Here is a 21,897-nt window from a genome sequence, read left to right as displayed (position 1 = left end):
GTCGGTGCTTCTCATTCACCTTGCTTGCAGGAAGCAGATGGAGTAGTTAGTGCAGGTCTGGCATCCCTCTCTCCTTCTCATCAGCACCTTGTAGTTTTTAACAGCTGCCAAAATAGTCAAAAGGTGAAAAGCTTGGTCAGAAAGAGTGAAATAGATAGGGTTGAGAGGCTGACAGAGGAGTCCTCTATATGACCATTACATTAATCAATCAAAGTGGCCATAAAACAATGAACAGGAACAATGTCTGCTTCTAAGTTACTCATTACCCATGGGTGTAAATTGTTTGCTTGTGGCTGCAGCACATGGCTGGGCAGTTGTGTTGTTTCCACAGGTGCAGTCAGGCTGTTGTATTACCCCACCAAATTGCCTGGCAGGGCCTCCAGTTTAATCATCGCAAGGAGAGCTGCAGTACCTGGAGTCTGCTATTCTGTTACCAGGCAGCTGGAGAAAGGCTTATAAGATGAAAGCTTGTAGTCAGTGAAGGAAATAGCAATTCTAAGCAAATATCATTTGCTTTGTTCCTATTGACTTTGTTGTCTTCAGTCCTGATGGCTTTTTAAATTCTGCATTGCTTTTTCTCCTATCACTTACTCTGGTATCTTCCTTTAATAAATGAGAAAGGACAAACATACTTCCCAGTGGTTGCCTGCTTATATTTATTGCACTGAACTTGCCAGGCCTTGCAGCTGTGCTGCCTGTTACCCTGGCTGAGAGGGAAAGTCCCCGTGCAGAAGGGGACTGTGGACTCAGGTGGATCCTGCCTGTGCCACTGCTGCAGAAGGACAGAGTGGGAAACATGTTCAGCATGTGTAGAACCCAATTTAAGGAAGTGTACTGAAGTAGTTTTTGGATATGGTCTGGATTATTTTCCCAGTGTGTTGTTGTGGAAGTAGTACCTGAGATATTTCCCTCCAAGAGTCACACTGTGGTTTCAGGACTGGGATTAAGTGACCCACTGGGTCCCCTTTTTCCTCCCCTTTTTCCTCCCCTTTTTCCTCCCCTTTTTCCTCCCCTTTTTCCTCCCCTTTTTCCTCCCCTTTTTCCTCCCCTTTTTCCTCCCCTTTTTCCTCCCCTTTTTCCTCCCCTTTTTCCTCCCCTTTTTCCTCCCCTTTTTCCTCCCCTTTTTCCTCCCCTTTTTCCTCCCCTTTTTCCTCCCCTTTTTCCTCCCCTCTTTCCTCCCCTTTTTCCTCCCCTCTTTCCTCCCCTTTTTCCTCCCCTCCTCCTTTCTCTTCCTCTCCCCTTTCCCTTTCCTCTGCCCTCCCCTTTCTCTTCCCCTTCACTTCCTTTCCCTGTACAAGTAGTCATCAGTTCATTACTATGATGTGTAATAACTATGCTCTGAAAAATGGAAAAAAATTATGTGGAAAATACCAAAATTACTAGGAAGTGCTAAAAAAAATCACCAATTGAAACTATAAATCTAACATTAAATTTCTAAGGTTTATTCCTAAAATAAAAATTGTCTTTATAAACTATTTCCAGAGCATGAGTTCTTCATCTATCACATTGAGCAGTGAAACCATTTGAGATTATTGGAATGGGCAAGGTAGGAAACAGCTCCTCTGGAGCAAAGTAATCCTGTAGTACTGCTGCAGTCACCTGTCATGGATGGATGGAGAAGTCATCCCATCATCCAGTTTTTCAAACAGTCTGGAATAGATGTGTGAGTAGGTTCAAATTCTTCACAACCCTCTGCAAAATTTGAGAAATAATTTGTGTTAAGGTGATGATAAGTTCCATCTTTCATCCAGCTGGGTGACAGTTGATTACAGAAATAATACAGCAACTTTTCCCAGTCCAACACATAGGTAGCCATGACCATGAAAAGATCTATAAAGGAGTTTTGCAATATATCATTCACGTATTTGATTTATTTTGCAGCCTCATGAGAGGTTTTGCCTGAAGCACTGGGTTCAGTGGGTGATAAACTCCCAGCATTTTAAAAGGGGCTGGATAGAACACGCTTGGTGCAAGACTCAGGATGCTGATCCTCCTGAGATGTAGTTCCTCCACAAAACTAAAGATTGCATGTATTCTCCTGAGGATATAACTGGAAAGAATTCTGTAGAAGTTTTTTCCCTTCCTCTCACCCTTTTCATATCTAAGTTTCTGTGTGCCAGCTAATGTGGCAGGGACAAGAACATGCTGAGAAAAGATCTCAGCATGGTAAGCTTTGCATGTTGAGGTCTGTTTGACAGCTGGGTTTGCCTTGTACTGTGAGTCATGGCCATGAAGAGTGAAAGGAGGCTGCCCTTCCAGAACATTATGGAGTATAAGACTTGGAATATAATATCCTTTCTCTAGTAGTGTCAAAGTGATCCACTGCTCAAAGGAGGGATTTGCTTGGGTACAGTCAGACCCCAGAGTACAGAGGCCTGTTCAGAGATTGGATTTTCTCTATTTCACTCCTGTATTTGAGTGGACAGCACTGAGTGCTCCCCTTGTGCCTGCTCAAAACATTTGTAATCCAGATATTTCTTTTGAACTTGAATATTTTCACTCTGGAAATGTTCTGGGGTCAGGATGTTGAAATCATTGACTGAACTAAAAAGTGTATACTTTTATTATATTACATGCTTGAAAAAAAGCCAGTGAAATCTATTTGGTGGATCACACATCTGAGACTGAAACCTGCAGCTTCTTGTTTCCTGTCAGCATTTTCCAAAGTGTGGTGGTGCAAGAAGCACTTGGAGCATGAACCTAAAACCATGCAACCTAAACCAGTGTGGCTACCACTTGAATGATGATGGCTGTGAACAGCAGAGCTCATCTGATACACGGTGGGTAGGGGAGTAGATAAAACATGCAGACAACACTCCTGAGAGTCCTGATGGGCATCTCTATGAAAAGACTGATAAAAAATACAAGATATAAAGTAGATACTGAAACTTCCTGCAGTGCATCCTATAAATGAGCTTAAAAGAGACATCCAAGTTGTCTTAAGGAAGAATTCCCAGTGGCCCTGCTCAGTGTGACTCCTGCATGGCCACATTAACTTGGTGGAGTGCTCTGTATCCCTGTGGCATTCCCACACCTGCACACTTCACCTTCTATAAAAAGGGAGAAAAGAGGAGTGTTTCAAAGATGGCTTTTAAATGTCTCAGGGGATTTAGTGATGAAGACCTGCTAAACTTCAGAAAGGTGTTATTTTGGCACTGGTCTAAGCCAGTTAGTAAGTCCTGTTATGGGTAGATGTGATGCTGTATTTTGACAGTTCTACCTTTCCTGGGAACTTTTATTTGGAGACATATTCCATTTGATTCCCTGATAATCAGGTTCTCAGTGATGCCTAACTGTACAAATGAAAAGAGTGGTGTTGTGGAAACAGAAGCAGAGACCTGAAAAGAAGGTCTTTTAGGACCTAAGGTCATTAGGTCATCCTAATCTTTACTCAAAATCTAAATACTCTAGTCCCTCTTTGCTGCAGTAGCCTTTGCTAGTGAAGATTATCCAGCATCTAGATCTGTGCTAGGGCAGGAGAGATAAAAAAAACAACCAGAATAGCAGAGAACAAATCTATCAATATTCTTCTTAGAGGAGGAGAACAAAATTAGAGTGTCCTTATGAATCCAAGTAGACTTTCACCTAAAGTGAAAAACTTTTCCCACATAAAGAACCTTCAGGGAGTTAGTTAAGATCTGCTAAGGTAAGATATATACTGCATCTCACTCTCCTTGAAAAGCCTTATGATGTTCATTCCCATTAACTCTCTCCTCAGGGTATTTTGTATGTCTGCAGAACATATTATGGCCATTTGGTTCTGAATAGTTTTGCAAGCCTGTCACTGAATTTAAGTCAGAAAATTTCTAAAACTGTGAACAGCATTTCAAAAATTATAACAAGACTGTTTCGGTAATGTATAAGTCAGCAGATAGAAATGTCTCACTAATTCCCTGTCAGGCCAGGCACAGTCAGAGTTTGAAGGAGAAGGTAAGAAATATTTTATTTGATGTATTCTGATAGAGCCCTATCCAAGTGAAGCTCTGCCAACTTTTTCACTTTAATTTTGCATTGCAGAACCCTTCTGAAAGTTGCCTGACTGCTGTTCAGTCATTAATTTCTTTCCAATAGCAGCCCTTTCACCTTCAAAGAGAGAGTTGGAAAACTGGCACTGACTCTGCTTTATGCATAATTTTCATGTTATTTAGCATGAAAAATCTGTGTGGCATCTCTGTGTATGTCCAGCTTTTTCACAGGTAAAGGTACATTCATATCCTTGAGGAAGCAGAATGGGTTATTCTTCTACCAAGGAAGTAGTACAGGGTGAGGTAAAACTCTTTCATGGGTACCTGCGGTGGAAGAGTTAAAAGGCTTTGTGCTTAATGACTCAGATGGCTTTTATATCTAAGTAGAAATCCTTTCATTTTGAAGTCCGGTTCTCTTGCAAAGCTGAACATTTTATCCACAAATTTCCTACTGGACAAAGGAATGGTGAGCTCCTGTTTCTCAGGAAAATGAGCTGCTGGATTCATTATCGTCAGCTCTGTACAAAATGGTTTGCCAGACATTTCAAGCATGAGGTAAAGTCCCTCTTGGGCCTGTACTGCAGCCCTCACAGTGGGGGAAGATGAGCTTTTGAAAACAATTCAATTTTTATTCATTAATGTGTATAAAAATAGGACATTTGATCCATCCCAAAGCAAACAGCCTGAGTGTACTGTCCAGCAGGAGTACAGGACAAAAGGGCAGAGATGCAAGAAAGCAGAACCACACAACTTCAGAGCAAGGGTCACCTGCCCCAGGATCCTCTGCCAACAGCACACACTGGCAAATGGTTGAAGGACAGGCAAATGTAAGATTTTCTGCTGACTTTATTTTTTTCACATCCTTTTTCTCTTCAGTACATCTCTCAAAGTAAGTGTCTGGTCTTTCCTTGGACCCCTCTAAACTATTTGCAACAATAGCATTCCTTGGCAAGGCTTTCCACACACTGACCACCTGTTGCATTAATAACCATCTCCTTCACCTCACCTGGCCTCCTTTTCCTTTCATTTTATGGCCTTACATTTTGTATGAGATGAGATGTTGGTAATTGATGCCTGTCTCTCCGATCCTGGCCACTTTTGATTAGTGGATCAGTGTCCTACTTCCACTAAAATAACACTTTTCCAAATCAAAGGGAGCATAGGAAAATCCTTCCATGTGTGGAAGCTCTTCTGTAGTTGAGGTCATTGTAATTGCCTTTCTCTGAATGTTTCTGGTTGTAATCCAGCCTTCCTTCAGATGAGGGAACAAGAATCACAGGCTGTATTGAAGACGTGGAAGAGACATAGATACATACAATTACATAATTAGGTTTTCTGTGTTGTTCATTTGTTCTTGATAATATGATTTTATTTTCTTCTGTTTTATTTTTGCTATTTTGACTCCTGTTGAGTTGATGTTTGAATGGAACTAAAATCAGGATATGCAGAAATACGATTTCTGGATGATAATTGTCAGGTTTGAGTCCATTGTTTCCTATGTGAAGTTAAGACTGGTTTTTTCCATGTGCATTATTACCTAAATTGTCATGCTTTCTTATATTGCCCTATCACCAAATCTTGCATGGTCCCTTAGCGATTCTGCCTAGTCTTCCTTCGTTCTTACTGTCTTGAATAATTTTTTTATCAGCAGAAAACTTTCTCACCTTTTGCCATTTATTTATGAGTGAATTGAATCTCAGCACAGTTCCCTGAGGAAATCAGCTGATGATCTCTCTCCGCTGTGACTGCTTACCCTTTGTTTTTTGTCTTTTAACCAGTTATTTTTCTTTGAGAGGACTTTTCTTGTACTCCATAGCCATGCAACATTTGCATAGCTATGATTAAAAAGAGAAAAATCAGAATAAATCATCACCAGAAGCAAAATTTCCGCAGATCAAAAAAACCCTGAGCAGAGCCAAGCTGAGCCCAAACAATAAATGCAGTTTCACAGCAGTTGTAATCGTTGTCCTCCCAACAGAATAATTGAAATTCACACAGCCCTATCTCAAGATGTGATTTGTCATCCCCTACTCCACCCAGGGCATCCACTGGGCCCTGCAGTAAACTGCCAGGCATCTGTAAAGGGGCACAACTACCCAATTGCAGAGAAGAGAAATATGTGGGGGCTGTTGAGCAGTTTTAGGGGGGAAGGTTGTATAATTTGTTATTTTGTTTTGTTTTGGTTTATTTTGTTTGTTTGGTGGTGTGGTGGTTTTTTTGGTGTTTGGTTTTTTTTTGCAGAAGGAGGGGGATGTTGTGTTTTTTTAATTTCCCAAAACCAACTCTCTGCTCCAGATCTCTCAGTACCATCCTAAAGGAAAATGCAGACATCTGATGCTGATTCTGAAACACAAAAATTCTGCTGCCTCCTCTTTTCATAGCTCAGAGGGTATTTCTTAATTGCCTTCTGCCTCTTCCAGCAGCCTGTCCCATTGATGTCCCATTGCTACATCCTGTTTTCTCTATCTGTTCTAGCAACCATTTTTTCCATATTGTTCAGGAATACTTATTAATCCAGATGTTTCAGTCATCTACACAGTGTCACCCACAGAGCTTTAATTAATTTAATAAGAAGTTTAGTAATTTAATTTGGCATTGGGTCTGGCTATAAGCCTTAGAATCTAGTAGGCAGCTAGGATCTGGTGGGGTTTCTATAACAAAGGAGATGAAAGCTGGAGAGACTTCCAGTTTTCTCAACCATAAAAGCTATGTTCTGCTGTCCAGGAAAAAATGGTTTGTGTTTAATTCCTGCAAACTGTTTGAATGGGTGCATAACCTATAGAAATCATCAAGCAGAAGGATGCTGAAGACAATGTAAAATAAAGAGTTGTGCTAAATATGCTGGTGCTGTAATAAAAGCCCAAAGCAGAGTGGTGGGGTGGACTGGAGTAGTGACCACAGTCTGCAGGGAAGGGTTTGGGGAAGCTTTTTACACTCATGATTTGGAATAAGAGTGTGATGCCCGTGCATAGACCTTTAGAGTAACTGTGCCTAGACCATACATTGCTTGCCATTTGTTGGTTGCCCAAGTAAACATGGAGATTTGAGCCTGACAAAGTGTTTTTCAAGCTTTAGCAGATGGTAGACCAAGGCTATTTCCTCCCTGCTTAACTGCTTCCCAGTAAAGCTCAATCTGGTTCATATTTAGCAGAGCTGTGCTGTGTTCTTGCAGGTCTCTTGCTCAGGAGTTGGGTAGAGCAGCAGGTGGATGTGTGCTCTGATTTTAGTTGGATTGGTAAGACATGGATGTGGCAGAGCTGGAAGTGGCAGCCAGGCTGCCTCACTCATGCCCCACCTATGGTCAGGCTGGCTGTGGGCACTGAGCTCTCTCCATTCAGGTGAAGCTCTGTAAATCTCCAGCCAGCTGAAGTTTGCTGGTAGGACAGACTTGTGCCCTGCTCAGTCCCCATCCTGGTCTCCACCCTCAGGCTAAATAAACATGAGCACCAGGCAGCATTTCTTGTCCAGATGGAGCTACAAATAATAGCTGTGTCAGGCCACAGGCTCTTTCAGCTGTTTATTTTGCTGGGGGAAGCACTGGAGTCTCAAAAGTGTTGACTCTTACAAGAGGAAGTACTGGGCATGCCCATATGAATAAGTGATCTGTAATTGTGTGCAAGTGCTTCTACTGGCTTCAAGCATATTTTTGCAGCTGCCCCATCTGGGGAAAAAAATGGCCACGAATGAGACCCTAAATCATGCTAAATATTGCAGATAGCATATCTGTATGAAGTATTTAAAGATTAAAAAAAAAAAAAAATCCCGGATTCTGGATTTACAAAACACCATTTCCTCCATCTGCACTCAGAGCTCATAATTTTGTTACACAACCACTTCATTCCTTCACTGCTAATAGCTCCCTTTGAATACTGAATTGCCTCATTAGGATCTCTTATCCCATAAATGAAATTCTTCCTCTGAGTCAGATAGGCAGTCCTTTATTTTTCCCATTGATTTTTTGTTAAATATATCAGTCTGGCTCTAAGTAATCAATAAAGCAATGTGGAAAGACTTCTGATCTTTGGAATTGGGTGGAGTAGATAGACTCTTTTGTTATAATCCCTTTATTTAATGAAATCTTGTGTTTAGTGGAAGCTCTTTGCCCTGGTTTAAGCATATGGCTGCACTGTTTGCTTTCATCCAAAGACTTCTGCCTTTCTCTGCAAGAGGGAATTGGCAATTCCAAACCCCTGATTCTGACTGCAGTGTATCTTGGCAGAGTCCCTTCTAATGAGAGGGGCCACACTTGTGTCAAACAGCTGGATGAGTTGGCAAAGAGTTGGACTGATTTGCTGAATGAGTGTCAGTCAGAAAAGAAGTTAGAAAGAAAGCTCTGCCTCATACTTTGATGTGCTAGAGCTTCTGAGCTGTTAATGGGAGCTAAATAACCCCTGTTATGATGATATTGTCAGCTGTAAATTCATCTCCCTAATTGATCTGTTGAGCAGACTTCATGTTTCTAAATATGGGTGTAAGTCGCTTCCTTCTGCCTCCCTGTTCCACAGTTTAAGTAATTGAATACAGCTGTTTTATTGCTCCCTTAATGAGTGAGTGGAAACCGTGGATGAATTTCTCAACATCTCATCTCCCTGCAAAGTGCAATGTGTTTCAGGACCTAAGAGTCTGGATTTGGTGATGAAACAGTTGTACCATGTTGGATAAGTTCCTGACAAAGGTGGGTCAGAAGACTGATTTACTGCTCTTGGCTTTAAGGAGAGGAGAAGGAACTAAGATTATGGGTGCATCAGAAAACTCTTGGAAGGAAAGTTCAGGCCATCTTCAGTCCAGTGTGTTACAGCAGAGAAGAGCAGTTTGCTCCAGTTTTAATTTCTGAATGTGTTTCTGGTGTGTTTTATGATGCTACATATGTTACTTAACCATCTATGCTAAAGCTGAGAGAGAAGTTGTAAATGCTCAGTCATTAAACTAGAGTATCAAGCAGATCTTGTCTGTACTATCACTGAAGAAATATGTCAGGGTGTTGTAGGCCAGTCTTTTCTGTGATGTAACCCAGGGACTAGAGCTGCCTGACCTAAGTACCTGTTACCATGCAGTATCTAAACTTGGGGGAACAATTAGCAGCCTTAGATCTGATGATGGGCAACCCAATGGGGCCACAAGGCTGTGGTCAGGGGACTGGTGCAGCTCCTTGGAGTGGCATTCTCTGTCCTTAATAAAAAGCCCTTCCACAAGAGCATTTGGCTTTTCCAGACCCAGGATTGATACCTCACAAATGAGTCAACAGCTGTTGAGCTGAACTTGAAGCACTCCAGCCTGTGCCAGCAAGCTGGCAGTAACATCATATCCCACAGGCAATGGAAGCAAAACAGCAGCGAGTTGGAGGCCTGGCAAAGGGGGGGAGTTGCTGCTGTGCAGCCCAAAATCAGAGGCTCAAAGTTACCGTGTGCAGAAGTGTTTTTGCTGAGAACATTGTAAGCACTTACAAGTACATATGGCCTCAGCGTGCTGGACATGTGAAACACCCCATAATTAAAGTCAAGTGGATTCTTATGGCTAATATCCAGTGCAAAAGAAAAACTTTGGAGCTGGCTTCCCAGCTGACATAAAACAAATCTGGATGAAGTTATTGAAAGGAATGTGCATTGGACTTGGGGAATCAAATGCTGTCACTCAAATCCTGTCTTTGTGGGTGGCCAAGCCAACATGCTTCCTGCTTGAGGGCTCTGAGTAATGACCTCGCCTTGCTGGGAATGGGGCAGCAACTCTGGAGTCAATTGAGCTGCACTGGTTTTTACCTGATGGGGATCAGGAGGGTGGTGATTGCTATATTTACTACCTGCCTGGCAGGCATGAGAAGGGACATTTGTGCCGTTTACAGAATGTAAATCATATTTGTAGAATAGGATTTCCATGACTGTTCAACATGATAACTTTCTCCTGTGTGCCAGAGCACGGTGGGCAGTGCAAGGGAGTGCTGCTGAAGCGGAGCTGGGAGGTTGATGTAACACTGCTTGGGGAATGGAGGACACACAGGGAAGAGGGAAGGACTAGGAGCTACCTTGCAAGGCAAGCAGTGAAGACTAACCTAAAGGAGAGGAAATACAGAGCAACAGGTGAAAAAATGAGGGTAAAGAAACAGATGAGACTGAGATTAGGTCAGGTTGGTTAGGGCTTTGAGCAACCTATGTCAATTGTAGTGGAATCTCCTGCCCATGGCAGGGGGTTTGTAATTAGGTGATTTTAAGGGTCCCTTCCAACCCAAACCATTCTATGATTCTGTGAGATGATGGTTTGATGTTCAGGACTTTGCCATAATCACTAATCCTGTTACTGCACCTTCCTGCCGTAAACATGCCTTGTTTCAGAATGTCTGGGGTGGAGTGGCTTCCTGAACTTGTACATTAATTTTTTTGTGTTAACTTGTTTTTGTGGTGAAGAAAAGGCCTTCAAAACCAGATGACCCCAGCATGGTTGTTTGGATGTTCCCTGAGGGGACAGCAAAGCAGCACTGCCATCCACACATCTCATGCAGAGGGATTATTTCCAAGCTTGTCTACCAGTTGTATACATGAGAGGTTTTTTTCTTGCAGCTATGTCTAGGGTGCTTCAGAGAGGTCAGAAATGTAAGATGATCCAGTGAAGAAAGTACTGAAAAGTCTTAAGACTCACTAGTCTTAAAAGTTAGTGAGCTACTTGGCACAGATAGGTAGTAAGCAAACATCTCTTTTGGCTTTTTATAACCTTTACCGTCCCTAAGCTGTGTTTTTGTGGCTGTCTTCTTGCATGCTTTGCATTAGCCTGATGACTCTGTTACTGTGCAGTGCCTCTGGTATTCCCCAAAATTCAGGATCTTTGGGAAACCTTCCCTGTAACCCTGGCTCCAGCTTGATGTGGCCAAACAAAAGCAAGGAAGCTTGTAAAAGGAACCTGACTTCAGCAGGGAATCCCTCTGGACAGAAAGAACTGCCGTTGAGCAGGTTTAAGTGTGAAGGTATTTCAGTGTGGTTGCAAACATACAGAATGGTCCTGGTCCATTTTAGTTATACTGTAAAAAAAGGTTGTGGCTTAAAACTGCTCTGACACTGAGGTTTAATTTGTAGAAAATGGATTTGCTAAAGCCACTCCCTTTCATGGTGACCTGCTGAGTTGTGAGGCAGCTGCAATTGCCTTCACAATGGATGAATAAACTTGGTCCCCTGACTGTAGACCATGACTCCTGGAGACTAAGAATTCCTGCAAGCTTTGAAAATGGCTTGGTCACTTAGGGATCTTTTTTTGCAGTTTGTTTTCATGAACAGTAGTTGATATAAGGAAATAGTATTGGCTTGCAGTTTAGAAAATCTAGATTTGGTAGGATAGTTTGGAAAAATTGTTCTATCTGCTGTGCTTAAGTCTGGGATAACTAAGCAAAACAGACTTCCCTCCTTCCAGATATCATAATGTTGCCCCTTGTAAATACTATTATAGCAGGATGACCCAGCTCCTTCTAGAGGTCTGCAAAGCTGGATTTATTGTCCCCTCTCTGTTTGCTGTAGCAGCACTTGAAGTCTTTAGGGCTTATGTCAGCTTTGTGTTCATGTTGTGCCCCTTGAATCCTGAGTGAACATTTAGATGGTTGATACAAAAAAAAAAAAAAAGGTTGCTCCAATGAGAAAACAACGAAGTTACCATTGCATAAATAAATAGATCTCTTCTCTTGTGTTTCAAGCTGGCCTTTGGCTTGCACTCATCGCTGTGGTGTCTGAGTGCCTGGCAGCAGGACATTAAATGGTGTGGGGGTAACATATCAGGTGATCAGTGGCTTGGCTGCTTCTTCTTCCTCATGCATGTGAAAAGGAGCACTTAGAATTTGTTATGTAAACACAGCATTGTATGTTTATCTTCAGAAGCAGTTTTGGTTTTGCATTTGGCAGAGAAAGTGGTATCATTTGGAGTTGTGTGGGTCATTTCTTATGAACTCTGTTGTGAAACTTGTCTCTGGTTGAATGAAGCTGACAGAAAACCCCTAAGCTACTGGCCTAGCTGGCTTTGGCCTTCTGTATATCCCATTAGCTCCCCTAGTTTGGGGGACCTGAACAGGGAGACGAAGCCTTCCTCCTGCCCCCCATCCCCCTTCTTATTGTCCCCTGTGGACATATTGAAGGGAAATGCTATTAAAAAGCATCTCTTGAAAATTTTCCACACCTTTACTTCTTCCTGCAAGCTTGGCCATGGAGGGGGATGGAGCCAACTCAGCTTTCACCATGCCCTTGCTCAGAGCTGTGCTTGCCAAGGAAGGACCCCACAGGATTTGACTATTGTGGAGTAGATGCATTACTAGAAAAAAAGAGACAGGTTTTACGGGAGTGAGGCTCTATCTTAACTACTGCTCAGTCACTTGGGAAGTCTGTAAAAGCTTTCTGAAACTACCAGGCTCCTCTCAAAGCACCACTTGATCTAGTGTATTTTCAGATTCAAAGCTGAGTCTATAAAATTCATCCCTGTACAAAGACCACCCAACACTAACAGGGTGTGCAGAGAAATTTCTGTTTATAGTTTAGTGCAAGGGTCAGATAGCTTTGCTATGGTTGAGGTTATCCACCCAGAGCAAGTCTGCTTTTTTTCTAAGCATGGGATACATGAGTCATTTCTATTGCCCAGACCTCTAGACATAACATAAAATAGATGGCATGAAATAGCATTAAAGATATTAAAGATGGGAGGAAATTAAGTGTTTTCTCTCTTGCATTCTTGAGCTATAGAGTAATGGATTTCTAGTGCAAGCTCAGCTACTAATGCACACATAAGAAGTGAGGGCAAACAGTAGAAACCTCAGAATTTGTCCTGTAAGATACAGAAAACCCAGTCAAGTAAAAAGCAGCACAGAAGTGCTTTTGCAATATAAATTTGGTGATTAATTTCCTAGCAGGGAATTAGCTTTTATCTACTTTTAAAAAAATATTAGTAAACTGGATTTATCTTAAGCTGCTTAGAATTTGTGACCCTGCCAGTATCTGGCATATTGCAGGATTTTCTCTCTTTGTTTGAGAATGACCCGTAAGACCTTAAATCTGTATTCTTCCCTTTTCATGTTTAAAAAAATTTACTCCTGTTCAATTTCTGCATTCTCAGCTCAGCTCTGTGCTACCATCTGTCTATGCTCAGATTCTGTGGAATGGTTAGGGGATTAAGAATAACAGACCTCACACCCACCTAAACCAGAAAGAAATTAATGCTATCTCCCTTTTTTTAAAGGTGTAAATTCTGAACATTGTATTCCCTCAGGGCTGGGATTAAATTATTTGAAGGAGTGCCTCTCCTCATTAGAGACTGCTTGTAAATATACTGTCTCTCTTGAATACTTGGGAGCACTTGCATTTGGATTCCATTTTTAGGACTTTTTCCACTTAGTAATTAATACTCATCCTTATATAACACTTGTGACTGAAAGCACAATACAAGGGGATAAAAATGGGCAGCCTGCCCTGTTTAAAGGAGATACATCTACTGTACTGATGGCCCTGCTCCCTGAAATTCTTTTGTGCAGAGGAGGTTAAAAGTTATGTGTCAAATATAATACCCTTGGTCTGTTGCACTCAGTGACTATAGCCGGTCTTTTAACTACTATAGAATTTAAGGCTTTTTTAGCAGTTTTTATTGATGACTTTCTTAAACTTCTCATTCAGAGGTTTTGTGATCATAAAGAAAGATGGAACGAATTTCTATTTGACTAGTGAATAAAAATTCTCACATGGTCATGCACATACATGCATTTAGGGCCAGTGCATCATTTCCAGTAACTAAAGGTTGCCTGACTTTCATGATTACTCTGAAGTCAGAACAACTTCCCATTTGTTGGCTGGGGAAAATGAATATATTTTATTTGAGCTGGATTGAGTCTTGGCATGTGATTTATCATTGCCCAAATATTTTTTTGCTGTTTTTAAATCTGCAAAGTCATATCAATAACATGAATTAAAAGCTTCAAGTAATGTCTCAAATGCATGGTTATTATTTTATGTCTACAGGAAATGCAAAAGAAAGAAATGGAAAACCCAGTTACTTGACTTGCCCTCAGCAACAAAGCAAGTTTCCTTTCTTTGACTAGATGGATGTAAACCCAGTTCATAATCAGCTTCTTGAAATACTCAGTAATTTTATTTCCTTTATTTTGTTCTCTGAAAGTACACACCATTTATCTAGCTCATTATGTATGTAAAAGATACTGGGAAAGAGTTGAGACTGAGTAATCCATGCCAGCTCTAATTTCCCCATCAGGAAATTAGTTGGAGCAGAGCTGGCATTGAAACATGTGGGATGTCTGTATTATCTGAAGTGGAGCATTCTTGGTTGTTCCTATCTTCAAAACACCAGGCTCCTGAAAGGGCAACTGTGTTTTTTCTGCATTTCCTTCTGGGTATCCCAGTATCTCCGTGTGTGTTGGCAGCAGAAGACTCAGAATGTCTGTTTTGGAGAGCTCTGGCAGAATTCTCTGTTTTCCTTGCAGGTGACTGAGCCCAGGATCAGCACGAGGTCTTGGTCTCCTTGGCTGTCTGTGATTGAAGCATTGTGAGCTATAAGCTTCTGGAAGGTTACGGAGGCAGCTCTGCCTTTCTCTCCACACTCCTGCAGTCAAGGAGCCAGCACTGCTGCAGCTGGGTGTGATCCCTGAGGGAGGTGCAGTTGGCAGGGGAACACTATCAGGACGGCACAAAAGGGAGGACAGGTAGAAAGATGGCTGTGGCATACACCTTTTCCTGATGGAATAAGGGATGCTTTTCTAAATGAAGAGGAAATGAACTTAGCCTGCAGTCTCTGATGGCAAGTGACCAGTCTGTACCAGCTGCTTTTCAGCCTTGTAGTGCCACAAACCTCAGGAGATCCATACTACAGTATAAAGTCAAATACCCCTGAGGTTATCTAAATACCCCTGAGGGTATCTACAGCTGTCGAGGCAATGTGGATTCATGACTGAACATGGGACACAGATCAGGGAATTCCAGGTGTCCAACTTGTGCCCCTACTTGCCTGTTTGTGCTTAGGGTCTTTCCTGTTCTCATTTATCCTCAGGTGCCCAGAAGGTTCTGTCCATCTGTGCTTTTTCTGACAAGCCCATTTACTGCTAGGTACAAGAAAGAAACCATTTATTGCTCAGTAAAGAGAAACCTGGCCCTCTATGTACAAAATTATTTTACTGTGCCTCAAAAGATAATCAGATTTGTGTTTTAAAGGAGGAGACTGGTGGAAGGGGTTTCTCTCCACAGGCTGTCAGCAATCCCTACCAGGCCAGCACTATCTTTTCTACTTCCTGCCCCTTCCACTGCTTTGCATAATGGATGGCATTGTCAGGAACAGTTTCCTGATGTTGTATAGTACTAAGGAAGAGACTGTCTTCTCCTATACTTAACCTTGGTGATTTTTAATGCAGCCATTAGTCCTCACACATTATATTGTTTTCCCCTTTGGCATGAAGCAGTAAGGCCTGCTGAAAACCACAGCATCCGTTGTAAGGATGGACATATTCATCACTTGTGCCTGGGGCTCAGCTGTGAACACACGAAGGACTTCAGAAGCCAAAATATATTTGGTCAAACTTTTTTTGTGTAATGGTTTCTTCAGAACTCCAAGTTGTAGTCAAATATTTCATTAAAATGCTCTGGGAATGCACAAGAAAGCTCTTGACTGTAATGTTTGCCTAGGGAGTTTCGTTTGAGTCTTCAGCCTAGATTGTCCTTAAAGCCTATTGTACTGCATGAAAGGTAGCAGAGTACCTCAAGGGAGAGTCACAGGCAATTCAGATTCATGCCAATGAGTTCCTGTACCTCCTGCCTGGAGCCTTCCAGCAGCCACAAACTGAGCTGGATAATACCCTCATTACTCCATCTCCTCTTCAGCATGCACGCTGCAGCCAGCAGGAACTACTTGCCCTTGCATTAGTTATAGTGGCATTTCTGGTACATGTCCTCAGAAGTAGAATGTGTCTCAATGATTTTGTTAATAAAAGGGATGCACTGATGTAATTCTTACCATTATTTCAGTTTAGCCAGACCCCTCTCTTACCAGTCTTTCCAACTTCCAGTTATACCAGTAACACCAGTCTGTCTAACAGTCCATCCATCAATCTTCCTTTCTCTGTGGTACCCATCGTTCTGTGACACTCCAGAAGGATACAGGGACTTGTTCTAGCCCATGCTTCCACCAGGGCAGCAACATTTTATCCTCAGCTTCCCCTGGACCTTGTTCAGTGCAAATACCTGGTGCAGCACTGATGGGAGGGAACAGTTGCAAAGCCAGAGGCCAGAGCTCTGGATGCAAGAGTAGGTCTTGCATGCTCCAGCTTTTAGTCTAGAAGCACAAAGCAATGTGGTGGTTCAGCTTTCTGTGACTATATTAATTTGTTTATTAGTAGCCAGCTCTGGGCGAAACATTTAGTGTAAATTGATTAAATAATGGGATGCTGTTCCCTGGTTATCTCTGTCACATGATAGGCTGGCTATTTTCAAGTGACTTGTTCTTTCCCCTTAACAAGCAGAATAATTCAAATGAATTGCTTCCAGAAACAAGAGGAACTGTAGTGTCTCCAATTATTCATGCTGCTCTTCCATCTCAGCATTGCTGCAGTGGGCATGCAGTTGTTCTAAACATAGGATATGTTTTCTTTCAGGACCATTTTATCCTTGGCAACTCATCAATCACCTGGAACTAAATCTCTGTTCCACTTTCCATTATTTCTCTAATCATAATGTCTTTTCTAGATCCATAATTGTTCTTCATGGGTTATAAAGCCAGCATAATTTGCTGTATTGAAAAACACTGATACTGATTTATGTGCTTTCAGTTATGCAGTGTGCATTTCATTTTAGGTCCAGTCTGGGGGCAGAAACCTCTCCAACCTGAGCATGTGCTGTGCACAGGACCTCTGCTTCTTTTCTCTTATCCTGCTATGGAGATAAGTAGGTTTGCTTTCAGAAATGTTTCTGAAGCTTTGTTTTTTCTTGACACTCTGCCCTCCACAGTCACTTCATTGCCTTCTGGCATGCTGGGGCTAATTTCATGGCTTGTTCTTTGGTTGTGGAATATCTGTTGTTTCCCAGGATGTCTGTAAAACAAGCTGACAAACCATCCTGGTGCTTAGCACACCCCACAGTTTGCTTCCCTGCTTTGGCTGGTTTTAGTAGCCTTTGAAACCCATTAATGTGCACCTCCCTCTGATCAGCCCTATTTGTGCTGTATCTGTGTACCCCACAGTCAACATTAAGTATAATTTTTATTCCACATTTTTGTGAAATTACTGCTCTGACTTGGAGATGATGCTGTAAACCCTGCTCATGTGGCCACTCTTCTTTGCCATTTCATTTAACCCAGTTCCTACCTGCCACCTAATCATCCAAATTCAGTGGTGGCTGTGGCACCATGGGGTTAAAGGAATTTTGTAGTGCATGTCAAGATTTAAGATCCCTGTAAAACAACAGATAAATATAGTTTCCTGTCCTTACGTGTTACTTACTCCCTGATACAAATTTTTATGGGCATGAGCATTTGCTAAGTTTTAGTCTCTGTGAAATACAACATATCTGTTCAGTGTGGCTTTGGAAAATATGCTCATGTCCTGCTTCTTTCCTGGCAGCTTTCCTCCTTCTCCACAATGTAGTGCTTATCTCCCAAGGGAAGAGGATAGCAGAATTGTTTTTTTTTTTTTTTTGAAGGCACCATTTCCTTCTCCTTCCAGGTTTTTGAAACATGGCAGTCCATAAACCTGGTCCACTTAACAGCATGTTACTGTTTCTTCGCCAAAATCTGTTGTGTTAAACATAGTAAAGGTCTCTAAGGCAGGCTTTTCTCTCTAGTTGTGCTCCTGTGGGTCACAGAGACTGGATCCAGCCGTTTGAGGAAGCTGGTGACTGCCAGAGTGACCTCTGCCTTGCAGATCTGACTGCATCCTGAACAGCCCAGAAGTGAATTGGAAGCTGTGGACATGAGACCCCTGGAAATCCTCTTTCTGCTTTTTTTTTTCTTTTTAAAGTGTGTCTGGGCTAGGAGATAAATATGTTTCTCAGCTGTCAGGGGCTGCTGCTTCATGTTTCTGTCTACGAGGACTGTGCTGGTCTCTCACTGGATCTTTGCTAGTGAACAAGGTGCTGTTTGTGTTACCATCTGGGACTTGGTTTAAGCTACATGCTAAGCTCTGTGACTTACCTGTGTACTCAGGCAGGGGGAAGGTTCATGTGCACAATTCTAAGTTGATGTCTCCCTGTTGTTTCCAGCTGTCTCCCATTTCTTGCATCAGAATAGGAAGAAGAGGCATGCATTATTTAATGGAAAATGTTTCTGGATCCTTACTTGCTCCAGATTATTGATCTTATGACCCCTCAGGGAGGGAAAGCTGAAGAGTAGTGGCTGATAAATGGTGTTTATCTTTCATTCCCCCCTGTCACTTTCTCCTTTTTCCTTTTTCCACTAATGCATACAGTTAGTTTTCTGAAGCATTCATTGTTGCCTGTGTTGACATCTAGAGGCTCTGCCTAAGTTCCTGTACTTTTTGTGCCCAGATATGCATGGGGAGTCTAAAGAACTGAGTAGGACACACAGAGACAGAGACAGGATGGTTTCAGAAAAAAGGGAGCATCATTATGGTTTTATGAATAAAACACTGCAATAGTGGGGGCATTTTATAATGGGTTATCCTAGTTAATTGCTGCTGTGGTCAATCCCTTATCCACTTGTCTGATGGCAATTAGGAAAACATGGTATGTAGAGTAAGCTAAGAATTATGCTTCGGGAGCCACGGAGGTATCAGAGAAAAAAAACAGAGGTTATATATGAGCTTTTCTCATACAACTGTGCAAAGACTGTAATACAATTCCCAGTTCTAGCTCCAGACTCCAGAAACATGATGATCCTGCCTAAAGGTCGCTTTTCTGCTTACGATGAAGTGTTCATCTCTAGTAATGGGGCTGATCTGAGGTTGCAAACTGCGGGATCTCTCATCTCAGATTCCAAGGAGGGAGGGATCAGGCATTCTGCTTGCGATGCTTTCTTAGCCAGATGAAAGAATCAAAATAATACCAACTTTTGAACTACTTGTGTTCCCATTCTCCTTGGTTTTGGTTATGTTTCCTTCTAGACTTGAAAGGTTTTTAATTTGGAATGCTGGCAGATATCCTTAGGAAATTTCAGTGGTCTTTAAAGTATGCTTGAATCTCTTATTCCTTTTATTTGTGAGGGTTAGGGATGCTATCCATGTTGGAAGTATTTTGAAATATTCCAAGTCTGAGATGAAACAGTTCTGATGCTTTTATTGAGATTTTTCTGGGCCAAACCCCTATAAGATGAAAAAAGGATCCTATAGGAAGAGTTTTGTATTTTTCCTAACATTTCAGTGCTCCTCGTCCAGTACGACACAGCACCCAGAAATTCAAATTTTCCTTAAAAATGGAAAATGGAACAAAGGTAATGACCTCATGTAGGAATTTTATTACAGTGTGAATGAAATATACAGCAAGGATGAACAGCATAGTGTGGTGCTGATTCCAAAGGACTCTTGATTTTTCAAAGGTTTTCTCCTGGGTGTTTGTCCTGATTACGCAGCTCAGAATTTCAGCTGAAGGTCTAAATTCTGTGCTTCTAACCACCAAACTGCATGTGTATACGGTGTCTGGAGAGGGAGTTACAGACAAGCTAAGGAATCTCCGTGTGGATTTCTTCATTTTGTTGCCTATGCTTAGAAGAAACTGGTGTTCTCTCACCCATCCTGTTGGCTGAAAATGCCAGTGGGAGCCCAGACATCAGCAGCTCCTCATGCTTTGCAATGCATTCCCTAAAAGCCCTCCAAAAATCCTGCAAGAGCAGTGCTGATGGTTTCCTTCCCCCCAAAAAGCCCAGGATTCACCTCCAGAGGGTGCTGCAAACTTGCTGTGGTCACCAGCCCGCGGTGTGCAGGAGGGAGCTGTTCAATGGGCATTTCACTGCGGTTAGGGGACATCAAAATATGTAAGTAATGTGTTGACTGTCACTCTGATTGCACAGCACGTAGTTTTAAGTATAGCTTGTATGCACTTCGAAGTAAAAAAATCCAGGTGGCAGCTGCCTTTTGTTAACATGAGATTATTGTGCTTATAGCGTGAACGTGAAGCACTTCTATAAGCAGTGAAGGAACAGATCCAAGTCAATCATGAAAAGAAAAAAATATTTAATACAACTCTTGGGGCATCTTGCTTCTTTGCTAATTTGCAGCTGAATAGATGCCGTACGAGCAAATACTCATACAGTGAAAATATACAGAACCAGGATTCTAAGGAGTGCTTACAACACTGTGATAACCCTTTCCCTGACATTACTGAGAGACACTCCTTCCCTTCCTAAATAGTGTCAGCAGACAGAAGCGTGCAGAGGGGGAATCGAGGCATGGAGAAGAAGAGAAGAATTTTGAGTGCTGGAGAAGGTGTATATGCTTATAGTATTAGAAAAGTGCTGCTTCATAGTGTTGCTTGTTATAAAGCCATGTTGGAAGCCTGTGGCAGAGCTACTAATCTTACAGAAGGATGAGTTACAGGGTGACACTAATGTCATGAGTGTTTCTGGGTTCTTTTGGCCTGCCCAGATTAAAATGGCTGCAGGAGAGCACAGCAGCTGTGAGGCATGATGTTGACTGCTGCCCTGATGCTGGCCATGTTCCTCAGCACTTTCATGGCAGAAATCCTTCTGCCTTTGTGACCCCTTGGTGTTGCTCTCATTCTGTTCAGGATGAACTAGGAGGCTTTGCCAGTACAGCGCTGAATCCCTGGCTCTGCACTGGAATTGCCCCACTCTGCTTACAGGATTTCGCCTTCTTGGATGCCCAGCTGCCCGTGGCTGAATTGGCAGGAGGGGTTGGCCCTGTCCCAGGATGTGCCTCTCCCTCCAAGTGAGCAGCTCTCTGGGGTCCCAGAGCTGGCCTGGCACTCTGCATGCCGTGCTGAGGCTGTGTTAGCTGTAGATGGATCACCCCACTCCTGTGGGTGTATCCCTTCCAGCATGCAGGTGCTGCCCTGTGCATCCCCTGCACCTTCTGGACAGATGTGGTGAGGCTGAGCTTGTGAGGTGGCTCTGAGGAAGTCCAGTGCCAGGATCTAAAAGATGTTATACCCACAAACAGCTCAGCTGTGCTGGAGTGGGATTGGGTGGTTTGCTCCAGGCTGTCTTGGTGTGGGAACAACAAGCAGTGCTCAGAGAAGCTTCCTGCTTGGGCAGAGCACTGCTTTTCCCTGGTCCCAAATCCAAAGCAGGCTTGAGCAGAGCAGCTAAAGCAGTAGGAGAGTGCACTGCAGCCAGCCAGGGCAAGTGGTGGAGAAGCAGCCAAGAGGTCTTGGATGGCAGGTCGCTGGGGTGGTCATGCACACCTTTTTCATTAGCTGGAATTCAAGTCCTGTGAAAAATGGATGCTTCAGTAGTTGCTTTTGGTCTAATGGCTTGACAAAAAGTGGATACTGAAATTTATCAATAATTTATCACATGTTCCAAAGCGATCATTCTGAAAGTCAAAGCATTTTGTTTCAGCTTGATTTGACCACATCCGCTGGATCAATCGTAGTGCCTTAGGCTTCCCTTCTGATTTGTGGCTGGATTCATCTCCGTGGTACACAGCAGTGGTTCAGTGGGGATGGCATTCTACAGGATATTCTCAGATTAAATCCGAGCAGAGAATGTAGGGAAAGGAAGAGGTAAAGGGAAAAAGAATGGAAGAACATGAGACACTTTTCTGAGACAGTGTAGTGTCTGAGGCAGACAGATTAATAAAAAATTGACCTAAAAAGAAGTATTTTCAAATAGGTCAGCTGAAGTGTTTCAACTAGGTCAACAAGACCTGGAACAAAAGCTTTCATTTTGTTTTTTTTTTTTGTTCAAAAAATAATAATAAAACTGCCAGCATTTTCATTCAGAAGGCATTGGAAGAAAATACCCAACCAGCCCTTCTGGTAGCACAGAAGGAGTTTCTTTCTCTGAGCTGGTGGCA

The 21,897-nt window shown here is 42.4% G+C and overlaps 1 protein-coding gene across 9 annotated transcripts in view; it reads left to right on the top strand.

The window, feature by feature from the left end:
* Positions 1-21,897, top strand: part of DUSP10 (dual specificity phosphatase 10) — a 261,089-nt gene that overhangs the window by 71,392 nt on the left and 167,800 nt on the right. Inside the window, exon 1 of one of the 9 annotated variants that reach the window (XM_086878813.1) lies at positions 14,413-14,631. The exons of the other annotated variants lie outside the window; for them this stretch is intronic. The gene's annotated coding sequence lies outside the window, so the exon portion shown is untranslated. Of the gene's footprint in view, positions 1-14,412; positions 14,632-21,897 lie in introns of those variants that run through there. 9 annotated transcript variants of the gene reach the window in all.

This window comes from Cyanistes caeruleus, chromosome 2 (genome assembly GCF_971803275.1).
Source record: "Cyanistes caeruleus chromosome 2, bCyaCae1.hap1.1, whole genome shotgun sequence".
Taxonomy (NCBI): domain Eukaryota; kingdom Metazoa; phylum Chordata; class Aves; order Passeriformes; family Paridae; genus Cyanistes; species Cyanistes caeruleus.
This window is presented reverse-complemented; position numbering and strand designations above follow the sequence as displayed.